Source organism: Mirounga leonina, unplaced genomic scaffold (assembly GCF_011800145.1).
Source record: "Mirounga leonina isolate KUSES-001 unplaced genomic scaffold, KU_Mleo_1.0 Mir_94, whole genome shotgun sequence".
NCBI classification, from domain to species: domain Eukaryota; kingdom Metazoa; phylum Chordata; class Mammalia; order Carnivora; family Phocidae; genus Mirounga; species Mirounga leonina.
Genome location: NW_023270855.1, coordinates 12,893,643 through 12,915,570, shown reverse-complemented (window position 1 = coordinate 12,915,570; position 21,928 = coordinate 12,893,643).

The window sequence follows — 21,928 nt, the reverse complement described above, 5'->3', positions numbered from 1 at the left end:
GGCCTTCTGCTTCCTGTGAAGTCAGCTGGGGCTACAGCCATCTTGGACAGGGGTCAGCAAACTTTCCTGTCAAGGGCCCAACAGTAAATATTTCAGGCTTTGCAGGCTGTAAGCTCTCTGTCATGACTATTGGACACTGCCATTGTAGTGAGAAAGCAGCCACAGATGATATATAAATGAATGGGCATGGCTATGTTCCAATAAAACTTTATTTACAAAACCAGGTAGTAGGCCACATTTGACTGAAAGCCGTCATTTGCCCACGCTAGATTTTGGGGCTCAACTAGGTAGTACTCCAGGAGTGAGCCATCTTGGATGGACTACCTAGTTGCTTCTTCATGTGGCTTGGGCTATTTACAGCCTGGTGTTTGGTTCCAAAAATGAAGTGGAAATTGTCGAGCCTTCTTAGAGTTTAGGCGTGGAACTTACACAGTATCACTTCCACCATATTCTTTTGGCGAAAGTGAGTCCCAGGGCCTGCTTAGATTCAAGGAGGAGGGCTATTGAAGGGTGTAAGTACTGGGAGGCATGGTTCACTGGAGGTTATCAAATGTAACAGACTGTTACACAAAATTCTAAGAGTTTTGCTTATTAAAACTATGTTCCGGGGTGCCTGGCTGGCTAAGTCAGTAGAGCATGCAACACTTAACTCTCTCAGGGTCATGAGTTCAAGCCCCACGTTGGGCATGGAGCCTACTTTAAAATAATAAAAAGTAAATAAAATAAATAAAATAAAGTACTTCCATAAAAAATAAATAAAATAAAATACTTCCATAAAATAAAGCTATGTTCCATTCCACATTCTGTCTAGAGACCCTTAACCTAGGGAAAATGTTCAGTGACTTGTGAAGCTATCCTTTCTCTCCAACACTGATCCTTTCAAGAGTTGTTTTTTGTATCATCAATTGAAAGAGTGTATGATTTGTTATTTTAAGACAGCCTGAGAAATTAGTTCCTTCCCAACAGTCTGAGAAAACACTAGTCTCCTTGTACCCATCCATGAAAATGCTCTTTTCAATGCACTGTACTTAAGCTATGAGGCACCCCAACCCATTAAACTTAAATTATAAGCATGATAGAAAAGGAGTTACTAGCAGTAAGATTAAAGCATTCATACTTAACTACCTGAAGATCTATCAGAGTGATGTTATTTTGTACAAGTGAATTATAATCTATATGTAATGTATTCATTCATTTGCTCATCAATGTTTAAAGTATTTATTGAACACACTAATGGTGAAGCCTTGTGCCAGGTTGTGGTGTATATGGACATCTCTTTGTCTTTGGTGTAGGACTATAACCCCTTATGTGATCTTGACCCTACAGAAAAAACATTGCATGAGATCAAATATTTTCAGTGGACTGAGAAAAAAGAGAGGGATTTACTTTTCACAAAAGTACTGAGTCATAAGAAAATGAGTATATATACATATTTTAGGTTGACATTCTAATGAACCACTACAGTTTGATTTATCCAGACTATTTTAATCAAATACTATCTTTTACTGATAAGAAAGCAATACTAGAACATATGAGAAGAACTGATTCTATCCTTTAAAAAGTGTGACAAAAAATACTAAATGTGCTGTTCGGGATATGTGGTACTATGCCAGGGGCTACAAGATGTAACCAGATGAATATACCACATCTTCTTCATATTAATTTTAATTTAATATTTTCAGAGTAAAAAGTTTAAATTGATAAGTACTTTAAAACATAATTGTGATCTCAATACAATAAAACTACAACATATTTTGGGGATGCCTGGGTGGCTCACACGGTTAAGTGTCTGCCTTCAGATCAGGTCATGATCCCAGGGTTCTGGGATTGAGTCCCCCCATCTAGTCCCACATCAGGCTCCCTGCTCAGTGGGGACTCCGCTTTACCCTCTGCCCCCCCTCCTGCTCATGCTCTTGCACTCTCTCTCTCTCAAATAAATTAAAAAAGCTTAAAAAAAAACCAACAACATATTTTAAAGGTCTTTGTAGGTGAAAATTAAAACACTCTATTAAACAACACTTAGGTGAAAGTGGAAATAAAAATCACAAAAGCAGGATTTCCAAAAAATAGTAATAATGAAAGCATTATATATAAGAAGTTATGGGATACATCAGAGCAGTGGTCAGAGGAAAATTCATAGCCTTAAATACTTATATAAATAACAATAAAAGATGGAAAACAAGTGAACGAAACTCCAACTCATAACAGCTAGAAAACCAACTAAGTCAACCAAAAGAAAGCATAAGGAAAGAAGTCATGCATATTAATTAACAGCATACAAACCCCAGAAAAATAATATAACTAATTGGTAAATGAAAATAACAGTTCCTTGGTAGTGGAGGAAAACACTAGCTAACCTAATCAATAAGACAAAAAAGCATAAATACATAAAAAAGAAAAACGAAAAGTTTTAAAATGGAGGAAATTTTTTAAATCATGAGAGACTACGCTCACAATCCTTCACAAATAAAATTGAAAACTTAGATGAAATGGATAACTTCCTAGAAATACAATTTTACAAAACTGACCCCAGTAGAGAAAAAATGCTTAAGCAGACAAGTTCCCATAGAAGTATTAAAGAATATTTCAGAGAACTACCCCATAAAAAATCATCACACTCAGATGGTTTCACAGGGGATTTCTACCAAACTTTCAAATTTGAATAATCCCAATGCTACATGAATTATTCCAGAGCATAGAAAATAGAAACTTCTAAAAAAAAATAAACTTCTAAATTTTTTATAAAGTTTAACATTTATACTTAAACCTAATAAATATAGCGCACACCAAAAACCTAAAGATCAGTCTCACTTATGAATATTGATGCAAAAAACCCCCACAAACCACCTCATTTAAAAATACATCAGGATCAAGTGGAATTTATTTCAGGAAAGCAAAAATGGTTTGATGTTAGGAAATCCTTTAATATAATTTACCATATTAGTATAAGAAGAAAAGTTATATGATTGTTTCTATAAATGCCACAAAGATTTTTGATAAAATTCAATATTCATTCCAATATGCAATAAAATAGGAAGATAGATATTTCCTTAAGAGATAAAACATGCCTTAGTCCAAAAGCCAGCTTTTTATTTAACTGGAAAACACTAGAGATGTTATCACTATAGTAAGGTATATGGCAAGGATGCCAACTATCTCTACTACTATCTGATATATTATTGGAGGTATCAGCCAATGCAATTAGCCAGGTAGAAGCAATCTGAGTCATAAGAATTGGAAAAGCAGAAGTAAAACGACCTATATTTGCAGATACTATATTAGACCTGCAAAACCCAAGAGGTTTAATGATAAAACTTAAATAATAAAATAATTCAATGATATAGCAGGATATAAAACTAACCCACAGAAATCAATAGTTTCACATAAACAAATAATAACCAGTTAGAATTTAAAAAAAAAACAATTAGAAGGGATAATGAAAACAAAAGCCTCATTGACAATAGCAATGACAACAACGATAAAATACTTAGGTATTAACAAGAAACGTGTAAAAGTTGTATGAGGAAATCCTTAAAACACTCCTGAAAGATGTAAAAGTGTATTTTATGGAAAGACATTCCTTGTTTTTGGAAAGTATGACCCATCATAAAGATGTCACTTATCCTAAATTATAAATGTAATGCAATCCAATAAAAATACCATTAAGTTTTTGTTTCTGGAGCTAGACAAGTTGCTTTTAAACTTCACATGTATTTTAAAACATAAAGCACACAAGAATAGCTAGGAAAACTGAGAAAGAGAGGCAAGCAGGGAGGACTAGCTCTAGTGGACATTAAAACATATTATAAAACCCCTATAATTAAAACTGTATGATATTAGAGCATAAATAAACCAGCAGAAAAGAATAGGAAATCCAGAAATAGACCCAAGTCTATATGGAAATTTAGCATTAGACTATATATTCAGGATAAATTCACAGAAGTGAGATTGAGGCGGCAAAGGGTACATATAGCTATTTAAAAATATTTTAGATAATTTTAGATATTTAGATATTTTTAGATAATATTGCCTATTTTCCCATGGTCTCGCCAACATTGTGATTGTCAAGTTTTCTATATATTTTTTAAAGATTTTATTTATTTATTTGAGAGAGAGCATGAGTGGGGGAGAGGCAGATGGAGAGGGAGAGGCAGACTCCCTGCTAAGCAGAGAGCCAGTGTAGGGCTTGATCCCAGGACACTGGGATCGCGACCTGAGCCAAAGGCAGACACTTAACCGATTGAGCCACCCAGGTGCCCATTTTCTATTTTTGCCATTTAGGTAAGTGAATGTGGTATCTCAGTGCTGTTTTAATTTGCATTCTCTTATTATGAGTGAAATTTCATATCTTTTCATTTAAGAGCTATTTTTCAAATTTTTTAAATTTTATTTTATTTAAATTCAATTAATTAACATATAGTGTGTTATTAGTTTCAGAGGTAGAGTTCAGAGATTCATCAGTTGCATATCATACCCAGTGCGCATTACATCACGTGCCCTCCTTAAAGCCCATCACCCAGTTACGCCAGCCCTTCACCCATCTCCCCTATTTTCCATATTTTTATATTTTTCCCTTTAAAGATAATATGGATACATTAAAATGTACAGATCTTAAGTGTACAGTTCAATCAATTTTGACAACTGAATATAACTGTGTAACCACCACTCAGAACAAGATCTAGAACATTTCCATCACCCTAGAAAGTTCCCTTGTGTTCAAGTCAGTTCTCCCACTACCTCCAGAAGCAACCACTTTTTCTGATTTCTATCACCATAGATTAGCTTTGCTTGCTCTTGGACTTTGTATAAACGAAATATACAATATACACAATATGTGTACCTAATTTCTGTTTGTGTCTGATTCTTTCGCTCAACATATTTTTTTTGGATTCATCCATTAATCCGCGTTGAGCATTAGTTCATTCCTCTTTATTACTGAGCAGAATTCCATTCTATGGCTATAACACAGTGTTTGCAAGATTAAACTTTATCTTCTATATGGTTGAAGAACAGTTGCAAATGTGGAAAGGGAGAAGAATAGAATGAATCCTGTGATGTTTGACTGGTACTGGGGCTCACAGTATGACCTTCTAATTTTTAAGATGTGTAGCTAGACCTAGAAATGGCTCTAGATATGTGTGGGCATATGTGTGTATGTGCATATATATACATGCATGTATTCCTGGGTTCTGTCTACTGCTAGAGGGAAGCAGTGTCATTCCAATAGTAATGAGTACACACACCATCATCTATACTTTGATTTCTAAATACCAAAAAAATAATTAGGGCCCTTTGGAGAAATGGCCGTTTCCAGGGCTAAGCAGAGAAAATACAGGGTCATTCGGGACCATCTTCTGCCAGACAGTAAGGGCACTGTCAAAAACTAATGTGGCTATCTCAAAGGGACAGTGGAGCCACCACAAAGGGACTTTCACTGGCCAAATTTCAGACAATATGAGCATCAGAATGAATAAAAACAGGAATGGATTATAACACATTGAATTTGTAAAATCCACTAGTCCATATTGTTATTAAAAATAAATATTGGGTAAAAAGAAAGGTTCTTCTTTTTTTGAAGATCTTATTTATTTATTTATTTTACTTGAGAGAGAGTGAGCAGGAGGAGGGGCCGAGGGAGAGGATATCTTGAGCAGACTCTGCACCAGCACAGGGCTCCATCCCATGACCCTGAGATCATGACCTTGAGTCGAAATCAAGAGTAGGATGCTTAACCGAGCGACCCAGCTGCCCCAAGAAAGCTTCTACTTTAACAGAATCATACTAACTAATAAATGTGGAAGAAATAACAGAAATAGAAAAATCACCATTTTACAATCACCATAGTAATAACTGATTTAGACAAAAATCACCATAAGGGGGAAGGTTGTTGGAAAACAGGGTATTCACAGGACCCCCATGTGAATTACTCGTTAATTATACAGGGAAAATGTACTGTTATAATGATAGACTTGGCAGGTACTGTATTAACCAAGTGATCAAAGAGAACATTGCCAATAATTGCACGCACTGCTATCATGTGCCCCTGAGGGAATGCACTGAGAAGTACACGGTATTCCATCCAAAAATGTTGAATCTCATCATAAGGAAAGACTCTGAGTTCCAAATTAAGGTACATTTTGCCACTGGAGCTTGGGCTCCAAAAATATCAATGGCATGAAATATAAAAAAGAAGGAGACTTGTGCAGTCTTGACTGGATCCCAGAGGCAGGGGAAAACACTCCATAGGACATTACTGAGACACTTGGGGAAATTTGAATATGAACTATATGTTAGATAATAACATCACATCCATGTTAAATTTCTTGAGTATAATAATTAGCTGTGGTTATGTAGGAGAATGTCTTTGTTCTGTGGAGATATAAGATTAAGTGTTCAGGGGTAAAGAGTCATCATACCTGCAACCAACTCTTAACTGGTGGAGGAAAAAAAAGGAAATATTTTTATTTATGTGTGTGTCTCTATCTTTCCATATGTGCGGAGAGAGAGAGAAAAATCAAGTGGATGTGGCAAAATGTGAACATTGTTGAATCTGAAGGAAAATGGATGTCGATCATACTGTTTTTCAACTTTTCCATAGGTTTGAAATTTTTTAAAATAAAAATTGGGGGAAGAAACATTATTTTTGCACCGAATGGGTATAATACAGTTCACAAAATTTTCTTCATTTGAAACAAGAGACTTCTAAAAGTTTCTTAAACTGACTACACCTGCTTTGAGCATACAAGAACCAGGAAATAAAAACTGACTATCTTTGAGGTTATTTTAAGGTGAAAGGCCCTTCAACAGAGAGGTTTAAGAGTTTTGCCTGGGGAGTAGGCTGCATCCCTTTGGGGCTAGCTGGCTGCCTGGGGTTAGAGCAGATCAAGGTTATGGCTGGGAACAGACATGGATTCCATCCCTACAGCCATCCCTTCCAGGCCTTCTGGAACTGCTGGAGGCCTTCTGGAGCCACCATGCCTTCAAGGAACCGCTGCTTCCCACCCCATGTGCTTCTGGTAGGGTGGTCCACCACAGGACTCTGTCCCCTAGCCAAAGTTGGATTGGCCAACAATACACCCCAGCCTCAGGGCCATAGTGATTAGCCCAAGGAAGGGCATATGAGCTGGGCTGGGCCCATCAGGCTCCTATCCGGGTAGTTTATTTGTGGATGCTGGGAGAGAAAAGCTCTTGCTCTCCTCTGGGATCCTTTGGACACAGGATGATATAAACCTGGTGCTGTCTGTAATCAGCAACCAAAAGAGTGCAGCCTATTAGGGTCAGTAGCTACACTGTTCTACAGGACGAGCCGCAGGCAACATGGGAAGGGGTCCACTCTGCTTGAGGCTCCTTCAAGTTACTGCCACCCTGTGGTACCAGTCCCCTCATGCTGATCTTCTGGCTTCTGGGTCACCTGGTCCTGGATACAGGCCACTTCTTACACCACAGACCAATCTCTAGTCTGTAGATCATGCGGCACCTATGATCATGCACGCGTGTGCGCGCACACGCGCACACACGCCGCTTTGCAAAATGCCTTCTTATTTGTCAAGGCCTTGCCCTCTCGGAGATCGTTCATTTTTCCTTTTTTTCAGTAAACATGGAAGCCAAGCATGAGCAAGACATGGAGCACAGCACTGTGGGACTGGGCATCCCCAACATCACACTGCTTGTCTAAAATCTCCCTGAAAGGCTATCAACACAGCTCACTGGGTCCCATTCCTAGAGATTTTGAAGGCAATCTGTATTTTTAAAAAGTCACTCGGGTCAACGGAATAACTATTCCAGTTTAGAGAACACTGCGGGGGTTAGCCAGGGGTATCAAAGTGAATGTGGCTCAAAGCTGATTCTCAGGGAGGGTTTCCACTAGTGGGGATGATCGGCAATTCAGCTAATTACACGCTGTGGCAGAAACCAGTGAGGTGTCCAACGAGAGCACGACAGAGAGCTGGCTGAGGAACCTAAAGCTAACTGGAACTAATAAGGCGCGGTCTCATGCTGATGGGTGCTCCTGGGTTTTCTCTTCCATTCCAGTATTCGTGCCTGTTTTGTGTCTCAGACAGAGCCTTCAAGGGAAGGACCAACCTGACTCGTTCATGGCACGTTTACATTGGAGATTGGGGAAATCAGGCCGTTTTGGGAGCTGCAGCTGGTGCTTTTTGAGGGAGGGAAGGTATGTGTGCTTGCATGGTATGTATTTGGGGGTAGGGCTGTGTGTGTTTTGGTGTGTGTATTGTAGAATCTGTATGTTGTATGTGTATGGTATATTGTGTTCTGTGAATGTGGTGTGTGTGTGTGTATTTGGGGGTAGGGCTATGTATGTGGTTTGGTGTGTGTACTGTGGTGTGGGGTAGGTGTGTGTTGTGTATTGTGTTGTGCGTGTGTGTGTGTGTCTAAGTCCTACCCAGGGCTCTTGGCCCACATGTGTTCACCCTGACCTTTCAAAACCACGTTCTCAACAAGGAGAGAACGTGGATGAAACCGTCTAAAGCTCTAGGTGAGCTCTGTCGAATCAGAGTGTGCCACTTTTGGCAACTTTGTGGATAAAAAGCGCACTGTATTGTAGTCATAATAACCGTAGTTTATTGACATGCCAAGGAATACAGCTGCTTTTTGTACCTTCTCACTTCATCCTCTCAAGAACCCCATGAAATTAGGGCTTTTATCCTTATTTTATGGACAGGGAAACGGAAACTTAGAGATGTTAGTACAACTTTTTGTTTTTTCCTTTAAAGTATGTTTGCAAGTGATCTTTAATAGATACTCTCATCAAGGGTGCATCAATTAAATCGCAAGATTTTCCCTCAACTATCATTTATTTCACAAACATTTATCGAGCATCTCTTCTGTGCATAGTCCCAGCTAAGTGTTATAAGAAAGACTGAAAAATATTGTAAATAGCTCTTTGCTAAGAAGCAACTAATTCACTCTGGAGGTGTAATCATAAAAGGACATTTTTGTGAGCTACTTTCCTTATCTGTCTTGCTCTTTTACAGCACTTGTCAAATTGCATTTGGACTTACTCCCCTCCTCCTTAGTCCCTGAGGGGTAAAGAACTCTATTTCACTCACCTTTGGTTTTTGGGGTTTTTTTTTTTCTTTTTTTTTTTTTAAGTAAGCTCCACGCCTAGCATGATGTCCAATGCAGGGCTTGAACTCACAACCCTGAGATCAAGATCTGAGCTGAGATCAAGAGTTGGAAGTTTAACTGACTGAGCCACCCAGGCGTCCCTATATCACTCACCTTTGTATTCCTAGATCATAGTAGGTGCCTAATCCGTGTTGGCTGAATAAATGAACTGATAATCTGGGAAGTGGAAGGTATAAATAAACATTCTCACCTCCCCTTATTCAGATGCTGAAGGATTTAGCACAACTTGCAAATGAACCCAAACCCAGCATAGAAAGTAGGTATTATTCAGCAAAGTTTTCAAAATAGAGTATGTTCCATATGCAACCATTCTGAGGTAGTTCTTAACTTCCAAAAAGTCCCCTGAGATGTTGATAAGTATCTCTTTAAAAAGCAAGAAGAGTGCCATAAATACATTTGGGAAATGCAGGTTAAATAGGCTTATAGGATTTCTTTACTGCAGGCATTCTCAGGGTCCATAACAGACACTGAGAATAAACTGTGCACTGAGTAGAAACCAAAAAATGCAGATGGGGAACTGAAGAATACACTGTACATGGCGAGCCATATTTTCTAAATTCATTTGCCAGTGGATTCCTTGGGGAAGGAATGGGGGAATAAAAAAAAAAAAAAGGAAAGAATGAATTTCAGGGCCGGAGCTAGGGTAAGGCAAGCGAGGCACCCGGGTCCAGCAGGTAAGAAGGCGCCCACTTGCACAGAAGCACTCGAGCAGCCAGGGCTCAGGAGCGAGTGCCTCCTTCAGTTGTTTGTTTTTTTTTTTTTAAAGATTTTATTTATTTATTTGAGACAGAGAGAATGAGAGACAGAGAGCATGAGAGGGAGGAGGGTCAGAGGGAGAAGCAGACTCCCCGCCGAGCAGGGGGAGCCTGATGCGGGACTCGATCCCGGGACTCCAGGATCATGACCTGAGCCGGAGGCAGTCGCCCAACCAACTGAGCCACCCAGGCGCCCTGCCTCCTTCAGTTTTACACCCTAGGCACGTCACTTGCCTCAGCCCAGCCCCAGACCAGAAAGAACACCTGCTACCACCACCGAAACACGTCTGCCATGAACACAATTTGGGAAACTTCCCGTGGCCACTCCTCAATGGCAGGGTTTAGTCAGGGGTCAGCGTTCTGAATGACGATGACAAATGTGTCTGGATCTTCTTCTACACATTTTGTAGAGATTCTCGCTTAGCGTTGGAGTCACAGAGTATTTTCCTGGCCTTATCCGAGAGCCAGAGCCTTCTATGGACATCTGGCCAAGGGCATTGGCAGCCAGTTGGTGTTCTGAGAGAGCCAGGCTGCCCCTTTGAGCTAATTCAGGGAAAGGAAGTTCAAATGGGACTCATCTGTTCCACATACCACAAGTCGCTGGTTGTTGTTTCTTCCATTCTTGAAAACAACAGACTAACAGAAAGTCAGTAAAGGATTCCTTAACGACAATTCCCAAAGGACAATGTCTGGCACTTAATACACTGAATGAATGAGTGAGGGAATGCATGCATGGAAGAGACACCGGGGAAAGAATTACAGAATTAACAGGTAAGAATCAGATAGAGGCCCCTGACTTCTTAGGGTTTCTCTTCTGAGCTGGATCTTCTGCTTAGATCTTTGCTCTTTTCTATTTGTATAGCCTCCGCATTGATGTCCCTCCCAGTGGAAAGTCCTGTTTAATCTTAGAGCTAATGACAAAAGCTGGGTGGGGCAAAAAGCCTAAGCACAAATCATTTGTTCAAGAAAGTGTGTATATTCTACAAACTCACTTTTCCCCCCCTCCCCCTTTTTCCTTCTTCCTTTTTCTTTAAATCCATGAAAACAGTTGTCTAGAAGGAGCATATACTCAAGTGCACTTAATATACCCCTGAGTTCAGTGTATCTTAAATCCTGGGCTTTTTTTTTTTTTTTTTTTTAAGTAAAAACACTTCAGGGTAAACCCAATCCAAATAATTGTAGAAAAATATACAGCTTTTTTTAATGTTCAATTAGCCAGCATATAGTACATCATTAGTTTTTGATGTAGTGTTCAACGAATCATTAGTTGCGTATAACACCCAGTGCTCATCACCACACGTGCCCTCCTTAATACCCATCACCCGGTTACCCCATCCTCCCACCCCCCTCCCTTCTGTAACCCTTAGTTTGTTTCCCAGAGTCCAGAGTCTCTCATGGCTTGTTTTCCCCTCTGATTTCTTCCCAGTTTTCCCTCCCTTCCCCTATGGTCCTCTGCGCTATTCCTTATATTCCACATATGAGTGAAACCATACAATATACAGCTTTTAAATACCACATTAGGGGGCGGTGCCTGGGTAGCTCAGTCCATTGAGTGCCTGCCTTCCATTATGGTGTTGGTCTCTGGTCCTGGGATCCACCCCGCTTCAGTGGGAGTCTGTTTCTCCCTCTCCCTCTGTCCTTCCCTCCATTCCTGCTCTCTCGCTCTCTCAAATAAATGAATAAAATCTTTATAAATACATACATACATACATACATACATACATACTGCATTGGTATGGTAACCATACGCACTCAGATGACATGCTGAAATATTAGGTAATAAACAAAGTTTCATTTGGTTGTTTATTAATCTAATTAGGCTCTAATACAAACAACTGATTTTAAATAGTTCTACATTATAGTCCAATTCATGAAAGAATTAAAAAGCAGAAAGGGCATATTTGCAGAATTAAAATGATTACTATATTTACTAAATATCTCCATACTCCCCGTGCATTAACTTGGATTTCCTGAGAGTTGGCACCAGGAGGTCCACACTCCAGGTCCAGAAAGCTGAAAGAATCATGTTTCTCAGGATTTAATCAGACTCATTGGTGTAAATGGGGGCTACGCCTGCATTGTTACATGAAATGATTGATTTGTCTTGCCTCTCATAAATTCTCAAGTATTCCTTCTCTTTTCAGTATTTGCATATTAGATCAGACCCTTTAAGTAACGATACACATTTTCCCTTGATGACTACACATTTCAATTAGCACTTCGATGTTAGTAATACATTCAGTACTTTCTATAATCAAGTGATTGAATCAACGAGGATCCATGCAGTGTACCCAGCCTTTAAAAGTCACTAAACCTCACCCTCCAGATTGCAAGACACTGGAGGTCAAAGCTGTCAGTTTTACATGCTGCTTTTGCATCTTATCATTGCGTATTTTTCAGGAACCTTTTCACTACAACAAGTAGGAGCAGACAGAAAGGAAGTGCCTTCCTGGATGAGGAGGAACTGGAAGTCTACTCCTGGATACTTGGTGATGTCAGGTAGGGAAAATTAGTGAACTTACCAAAAGGCCAATGAAACAATATATTTTCTACCTCTCAAGGAAGTCATCGGCATAACATCAGGGTAGGATGCAAAGGCCTCCTTGGGTTCTTGTGCCAAGACAAAAGATCTTTTGTGCCAAAGGAGGAGGGAAATATGCCTGTTGGGTTAGGGTTGGGTAGGTTATAGAAGGAGGCAACAGCATGGGTTTTAATTGTATGTGGGCTACTTTGCTGCCTCGGATCTAGTGTGTCACCACATCTAAACTCAGGACGAGAGGGTCAGTTTTTAATTGGTCACACCTTTGTGCATGGCTGCTGATCCCCAGCTGATCTCAGCATGCTTTCTAATGTTTTAAGATTTGGGTATTACCACAATAATGAAAACCTGCCGCAGGTCATTGATTGGGCTCAACTCGTCCCAAACTGGTGATGGCATTGAATATCTTGAGTCTTTCTAAATTTCCATAGGTGGTTAGGTGTCTTGGTTTTAAAGGGTATCCCCATAGGCAAAGTGAACTGAGGAAGCTGAATTATCTACAAGCATTTTACAATATTGTAGGTGATTGAGTTTAACTCACAACAACTGACAAGGTACCAATAAAACCTCAGCATTGCTATGAACAAAACAGGAGATTATCAGATAATCCAGCCCTTGGCTACCACTACAATCTTTTCTTGTGTCACTCACTGTTCAGTCTCAAGACCCTTAAATCACAATAGCCTTGTATCTGGTCCTAGAACATGGCAGCCCCTGCCCACCTCAGGGCTTTTGCCCTTGTGGTCCCTTCTATAGAATACCCTTCTGCTGGCTGGTCTCTGGTGGCTGGCTCCCTCTCATTGCTTGGTCTCAGCTTAAATGTCCCATCATCAGAAGAGCCAGTGGCCTCCTCGTCTCTTGCTCCATTATTTTCTTTCTTGAGACCCATTCATTTCCTTCACAGCAGTCATCATGTTCAGATCAATTGACTGTATTTGTTTATTCATTTGTTGTCTGTTTCCCTTCCACCAGGAGGACAGGGATCATATCTGTATTTCCAATCCCAAACATAGAAAGGCACTTGCTATGGACTACATTGTGTTCCCCCCAGATTCATATGTTGAAGCCCTAATTCCCAGTGTAATAGCGTCTGGAGATGGGGCCTTTGGAAGTAAGTAGTATTAGATAAGATCATGAGGGTAGGACCCTCATGAAGGCATTAGTGCCTTTACAAGAAGAGACACCAGAGAGCTTGCTATCTCCCTCTCTCTGCCCTGTGAGGACACAGTGGGAAGGCAGCTGTCTGCAAGCCAGGAAGAAAGTCCTCACCAGAACCCAACCACGCCAGCACCCTGATCTCAGACTTCTAGCCTCCAGAGAACAGTGAGAAAATAAATTTCTGTTGTTTGAGCTGCCCAATCTATGGTACTCTATTATGGCAGCCCAAGCAGATGAATTTGGCATTCAATAAAGCTGTGTTGAATGAACGAATATACAATCTCCTGTATGTAATCAAGAGTTAACTACATTCATAGTCTGAATGGTTCTGGATGATTTTTTTAAAGTGTCAGTTGGCCAGGGTTTCATACTGTATTTGTTAGGAGCTTTATTAAACACAACTTGTCTATTTTTCTTTGCTACTCTTATCACAAATCCCTATTATTGCTAAACTATTTAGAAAGATACATCCAGGCAAAGTCCATCCAGGCACAGCTGACCACCGGAACAGATGTCTTAACTAACCAGGCTTATCTGTCAGACAGCTTTTATTTTATTAAAAAAAAAATACTGTCCAATTGTTTGAATTGTTCAAAAGTTTCAGCACCCTGTAGACAAAACCACCGAGCTCTGAACACCTCCATGGAACTGCTTGACTCTTTGTGGAATGAATTTATATAGGTTAATTCTAAAAATTTCCATGACTTTTCTTAGATTCTAAGGGAAGATACTTTAAAAATGAGTCCAATCATTTTTTTCAGTCCAGTCACAATTCTTATAAACATTAATTCATATTCCTCAGAATCATCTATTTATTTTTTTATATACTTAAAAGCTAAAACTTAAGATTTCCTTTATTTGTTAACAACAACAACAAAAGCCTATTAGGTTATTCTGGAGACTATCATGCTGGGGAAGGGCAACAGAAGGTCAATGTTACCTTTTATTGGGCAAAAAGTTCAGGACTCCCAAATTGTTACCTTGCTGCTGGTCCCAAAAGCAATGGACAGTTTGAATACAAAACCCTTCCCGTCTTAGAACCCGAGGTCAATGTCAGTACCTTTTGCAGAGAAAATTCCAGTTGTACTGCTAATGTCCAAGTTATATATATGTGACTAAATGCTCAGATATGCTAAGCAATCCTTGGCATTCTACTAATAAAAATAAGTAGTATTAACAAATACTGAGTCATTAGTATGTGCCAAGTGCTGTGATAGTCTTTTAAACACATTATTTAATTTGATCCTCACAAGGACCCTATGAGATAGCTACTTTTGTTACCCCATCTTACAGATGAGTAAACTGAGGCTTTAAGTAACTCCCACAAGGCTCTTAACCTCCTTGGTCTTATTGCACCAAAGCACTGGTTCTAACTACTAATCATTTCATACTGCTTTCTTGAATCTCTTCATCTTATTTATCATTCCCCAATTCATTAAGTCCTTACTCTTTGAGAACACTGCTAACTAACTGGCTAGTGCTCAGCCTCAACTTTATCTGTGCCATTGAAGGAAAGAGGGAAGAGGTACTGCTCAAGAAAAGGAATAGGGGGCATAATATCTGAAGACATTTGATTTAAGTACTTAAGAGAACAAATTATCTGCCAGTTAAAATGCTCTTGTTTGTATGCAAAAACCGTGGTAAGTTTGAATAATGCTTGTCTACTCATTAAACAGTTGCCCCAAGGGAATTGCATGCAATAATTAGCCTAGTTCAAGTTACATGCTTCAAAGTAATAAAATTGCCATCCATGAGATTTGTGAGCATCATGAAAATTTCATTCATGTAGTATGTGTCTGGTACATAGAAAACTCCCAGTAAATATTTTTGATGAAATAAATACTGCAATCCCTTAAATTTTCTGACTAGGATGTCATGAAAACTTTAGACTACCTCCCTCCACATTTCTTTGAATGGTAAAGTTTTATTAAATTGAATCTTTATATTCAGCTGGTTTATTATGATTTTTCCAGAGCTCTCCTAACAAGGCAATCTGGACCATAATCATCTTTCTTTGAGATTAGTACTGCATTACTAAGTACAGAAAATGAAGGAAATTTTATTTTCTCTTCTATTGGTGCATTAATTAGTCCTGAAAATAACATTGTAAGTAACATAGGACCAATAGCTAATATCAGAGCTATGAAATTCCAGTTGGTAAGTCTCTTTTGGTGAAAACAAATCTACCCAGTTATTGCAAGGAAAAGAGGGGCAATGGGAGTCAGGTGCTAATTTGTAACCAATTGATGAATATTCTCTGCAGTTGCCACCAATCCATGTACAGAGCCAAATTCTTGGCTGAGCTCCTAGGGAGCTACCCAAACCCTCTCCACCACATCCTTTCTCCATCCTTCCCTCCTTGCAGAATGGGTGTTCCCAGGCCTCAGGCAGACAGCAGAGCCATAAAAGGCCTGATTCCTTGGGCAATGCACTTCCCCTGACTCTAGCTCCCAGGACGGCAGCTGCCCACCTGAAAACAAACTTACATCCCCACCAAAGTAGCCGGTGTGATGACTTGTAGCCTTGCCTCTCGCTGGATTTCCTCAACAGGAAACATTTCCTCAACATGTTTTATCTACACTTTGTGTGACTGTAAACCACATTCTATCTACTTCTTGGGTGTCCTGGATTGTTAGTTTTATTTAGTTATTCAGTTAAAATCTTTCCTCTGTCCTTTATACTGTAAACTCACCTCAGCACAATTAAATTCTATTGCTATTACCCACCTAAAAATGCAGGTGTCTGTACTTGAGGACCTTGTTATTCCTGTATCATCAGCATGATCTGGGAGCTTGTTAGAAATGCAGAATCTCGGGGCGCCTGGGTGGCTCAGTTGTTAAGCGTCTGCCTTCGGCTCAGGTCATGATCCCAGGGTCCTGGGATCGAGCCCCGCATCCGGCTCCCTGCTCAGTGGGAAGTCTGCTTCTCCCTCTCCCACTCCCCCTGCTTGTGGTTCCCTCTCTCGCTGTCTCTCTCTCTCTCTCTCTCTCTCTCTGTGTCAAATAAATAAATAAATCTTAAAAAAAAAAAAAAGAAATGCAGAATCTCAAGCCCAACCACGGACCTTCTAAGAGAGAACCAGAACTTTAACAAGATGCCCAGGTGATTTATATGCAGAGTAAAATGTGAGAATCACCGCCCTAAGAGACAGACGGATGAGGGAGTGGGACATTGTCCAAAGAAGACACCAACACAATTACGTGCACTGTCCATTCTCTGAAAGTAAATATCACTTGCTGGGTGCCAAAGCATCTCCTTTTTGCCATAGTCCCCTCCCAGACCGTGTGTGTGTGTGTGTGTTGTGTGTGATTTTAGCAGTGCTTGATAGAATACAATACACCTTTGCCATCCCCTATTTTGTCAGATCCTCCCACTGGCTTCATCTTTCAGGTTTTCAATTCCTGCCAATTCATGGGTTCCTAAAGATCCCTAAGCACCTTTTCATCTCTGGTAAGAGTTATCTGGGGGATTTCTGTTTATAGGTCACATGTATAGGATTACAAGAGAATGTCATTGTTACCCTAACAACTAAAACAAGTCAGGTAAGCACAAAACAATCACTGATTCTTTTTAAGAGAGAGAGCACAAGCAGTGAGGGAGGAGCAGAGGAAGAGGGAGAGAGAGAATCTTAAGCAGGCTCCATGTCTAGCACAGAGCCCGAAACAGGGCTCGATCTCACGACCCTGAGATTATGACCTGAGCTGAAATCAAGAGTTGGATGCTTAACTGAATGAGCCACTCAGGCGCCCCAACGATCGTTGATTTTTAAAACCCATCAGAGAACTGATGGCACAAAGAAACCTAAATGCACTAAACTCAAAGTAACTAGCTTTATGTGGGAGAGAGGAGACCCATGGCCATTGTCTAGTGGAATGGCAGAGGAAAGAAGGGTTCATGATCAGCAGTGGTAAGGAGAACTCAGCTGAAATGTTAACAGACTTGTAAAGGTTGTCTGTGGGCTGAGGGGCCATAGCCACAGAGCAAGTCTACACCTGTCTACCTCATCCTCCCCCGTGTCCTCACAGAGGGCTGGAAATAGTTGGCCGAAGTTGGAGGCAGGGAACAAGGGCCAAGGAGCACTCCTTGAGTCATTTTTGGCTTTCGCAAAGTCCAGGGATTTGCAAAGTCCTGAGAGGGACAAAAGGACTGGAGGAGCTCTCCAGAGGGGCAGAAATAGGGGGCAAATGGCAAAGAGAAATCAGAAAGCTACCAGCTAGGCAATAGAGCAGGGAGAGACTTCCCCCAGTTCTCACACCTGTTAGCTTAGTTTTGAAGTATAGGTCGATCTCAAGAACCTCATCAGCACTCAGATCTCAGGCTCTGCTAAGGGGAAATCCTAATCTCACCCTCAAAACGTTTGAAAGCAGCAGGGAAATGATTCCAACTAAAGCTATAACAAAACCCAGGCCCAGCTCAACTAGAGATCAGACTGCCAGCCTCTCATGGAAGAAGGGGCTTCTCTTTTTGGAGGTAAATATTTACTTTGTATTCTACTTTACTTTCCTTCAAAATATGAAGCACACAATAAAAAAAAATCTAAAACCTACAGAAAAGCGAGGAAATGTGTCTTGCGGTTAACACAGAAAAAAAAGCAATAGAAGCAGATCCAGAAAGAGCTTAGAAGTCGAAATTATCAAGCAGGCATATTAAAATACAAAATACCTATGATATAAAAATTATAAAAATCTTAAAAGATTGCACAGAAAGGAAGACAACATGTATGAAGAGATGGGGAATTTCAACAAAACAGTGGAAACCAGAAAAAAGAACCATATGGAAATTCTACAAATGAAAAACACAGTATCAAAAATAAATTCATGGGCGCCTGGGTGGCTCAGTTGGTTGAGCGACTGCCTTCGGCTCAGGTCATGATCCTGGAGTCCCGGGATCGAGTCCCGCATCGGGCTCCCTGCTCGGCGGGGAGTCTGCTTCTCCCTCTGACCCTCCTCCTTCTCATGCTCTCTGTCTCTCATTCTCTCTCTCTCAAATAAATAAATAAAATCTTTAAAAAAATAAAAAAATAAAAAATAAATTCATTATATGAGCTTAGTAGCAGCCTCAAGAGCAAAGGAAACTGAGCATCTGACTGGGCTGGGGCTAATTTCAAACAACCCGATGTGTAAATGGTGTCTAGAAATAAGAGATAACATGACACAAGAAATCATTGAGGTTTTGTTAGCTAAGACTTAACAAAACTGATGAAAAATATCAACTTACAGAACCGAAAAACTCAGCACACCCCAAGCAGAATAAATACAGAGAAAACCACAGCTAAATAAATTATAGCAAAATTGCTGAAAAGCAATGGGAAGCGGTAAATCTCAAAGGGGATAAAAGAGGGGTGCTGGGTGGCTCAGTCATTAAGCATCTGCCTTCGGCTCAGGTCAGGTCCTGGGATCAAGCCCCACGTCAGGCTCCCTGCTCAGTGGGAAGTCTGCTTCTCCCTCTCTCTCTGACCCTCTCCCCTGCTCTTGCTCTCTCTCTCTCAAATAAATAAATAAAATCTTTAAGAAAACAAAAAAAAACTATAAAAAAAAGAAAGGGGATAAAAGATAGAAGCATAAGGGATTGATGATATAAGTAACAGGTGACTTTTCACTAGAATCAGCGGAGGCCAGAAGACAATAGAACACCCTTAAAGTGCTAAGAAAAACATCATCAAACTAGAACTTCATAACCAGTGAAAATATACTTCAAAAATAAAGGTGTAATAAATTCATAAATTCATTTTCAGACAGACAAAAGTTGGGAGAATTCATCTGCAGCAGACCAACACTACAAGAAAAGCTAACATAAACATTTTAGAAAAAATACCAGAAGGAAACTCAGATCTGCAAAAAGTGAAGAGCACCAGAAAGGGTAAATAGATGGGTAAATGTTAAAGGCCTTTTTATTTTTTTAATTTTTAAAAAGATTTATTTATTTATTTATTTGAGAGCACCAAAGAGATCACAGAGGGAAAGGGAGAGGGAGAAACAGACTTGCTGCTGAGCAGAGACCCCAATGCGGGGCTTGATCTCAGAACCCTGGATCATGACCTGTGCCAAGGCAGATGCTTAACTGACTGAGCCACCCAGGCACCCCTTTAAAGGCCTTTTTAAAGTAATATATCTACATCTATATCTTTTTATCCATGTGCATGATATTTAAAAATACTATTGAGTGTTTAAAGCAAAATACATATATATATATATTTTTGATATTTATAATTTATGCAGAAGCTGGGGTGCCTAGGTGGCACAGTCGGTTAAGCAACTGACTCTTGGTTTCAGCTCAGGTCGTGATCTCAGGGTCGTGAGATTGAGCCCCTTGACGGTCTCTATACTCAGTGGTGAGCCTGCTTAAGATTCTCTCTCTCCGTTGCGCCTGGGTGGCTCAGTTGATTAAGCAGCTGCCTTGGGCTCAGGTCATGATCCCAGGGTCCTGGAATCGAGCCCCACATCAGGCTCCCTGCTCAGCAGGGAGTCTGCTTCTCCCTTTCCCTCTGCCCCTGCCCCTACCCCTGCTCTGCTTTCTTGCTTATTCTCTCTCAAATAAATAAATAAAATCTTAAGATTCTCTCTCCCTCGCCTTCTGCCCCTCCCCTCTGCTCTCTCTCTCTTTCTCTAAAATAAATAAATCTTTAGAATTTATGCAGAAATAAAATATAAATAATAAGAGCACTGAGGTTAAGAGGAGGAATAAATAGAATTGTATTGCTGTAAGGTTCTTACATATCTGTAAAACTGTATAATAGTATTTTTCAGCATATGATTTAAAGGTAGATTGTGATAACTTAAAGGTATAGAATATAATCTTTAGGGCAGAGATTACCAAAGTATGGTTCCCAGACATACATGATCCGTGGCATCTGAGAACTTATCAGACAGGCAAATTTTTGAGCTCTGTCACAAACCTACTGAGTAAGAAACTTCGGGGGTATGGCCCAGAAATCTATGTTTTAATAAGACTTCCAGCTGTTTTCTAATACATATAAAGTTTAAGAACCACTGCTCAAGAACAGCCACTAGAATATACCACAAAGACGTATACTTAGAAAAAGGAGATAAAATGGAATGATTAAAAAATGCAATATACCCAAAAGAAGGTAGGAAAGTAGAAACAGAAACAAAGAATAAATGGGATACATAGAAAAATAAATACCAAGATGGGAGATTTAAACCCAACTGTATTAATGATTACCTCAAATATAAATATATTAAACTCTACGATAAAAAGGCAAAGATTGTCAGACTGATATAAAAGCAAGATCCAACAACATGTGGTTTAATAATGTACAATTCAATTATAAAGACATAGGTTGCAAGCATAAGGGTAGAAAAAAATATATCATGCAAACACTAAGTATAAAAAAGCCCAGTGTGGGAGTGCCTGACTGGCTCAGTTTGTACAGCATGTGACTGTTGATCATGAGTTCAAGCCCCACGTTGGGCATGGAGCCGACTCAAAAAAACAACAACAACAAAAAGTCAGTGTGGCTATATTATTAATATCAGATAAAGATAGAAGAATAATACTGGACTTTAGAATAAGAATAACGCTATAAGGCTACTGGGTATTTACCCCAAAGATACAAATGTAGTGATCTGAAGGGGCACATGCACCCCAATGTTTATAGCAGCAATGTACACATAGCCAAACTATGGAAAGAGCCTAGTTGTCCATCTACAGATGAACGGATAGAGAAGATGTGGTATATATATATACAATGGAATATTATGCAGCCATCAAAAAATGAAATCTTGCCATTTGCACCAACGTGGATGGAACTAGAGGGTATTATGCTAAGCAAAATAAGTCAATCAGAGAAAGATAAGTATCATATGATCTCACTGATATGAAGAATTTGAGAAACGGAACAGAGGATTATAGGGAAAGGGAGGGAAAAATGAAACTAGATGGAACCCGAGAGGGAGACAAACCATAAGAGACTCTTAATCTCAGGAAACAAACTGAGGGTTGCTGGAGTGGAGGGGGGTGGGAAGGATGGGGTGGCTGGGTGATGGACATTGGGGAGGGTAGGTACTATGGTGAGCGCTGTGAATTGTGTAAGACTGATGAATCACAGACCTGTACCCCTGAAACAAATAATACATTATATTTTAATAAAAAAAATTAAAAAAAGAAAGGATAAGTGGAAAGAGGGTTTGTTGTTGGGACCTGGATGGAGACTCATGTAGTCAGCCTCCCATTGTTGAGGTAGAGATGAAAGAAAAGAAAGAAAGAAAGAAAGAAAGGAAGGAAGGAAGGAAGGAAGGAAGGAAGGAAGGAAGGAAGGAAGGAAGAAAGAAAGAAAGAAAGAAAGAAAGAAAGAAAGAAAGAAAGAAAG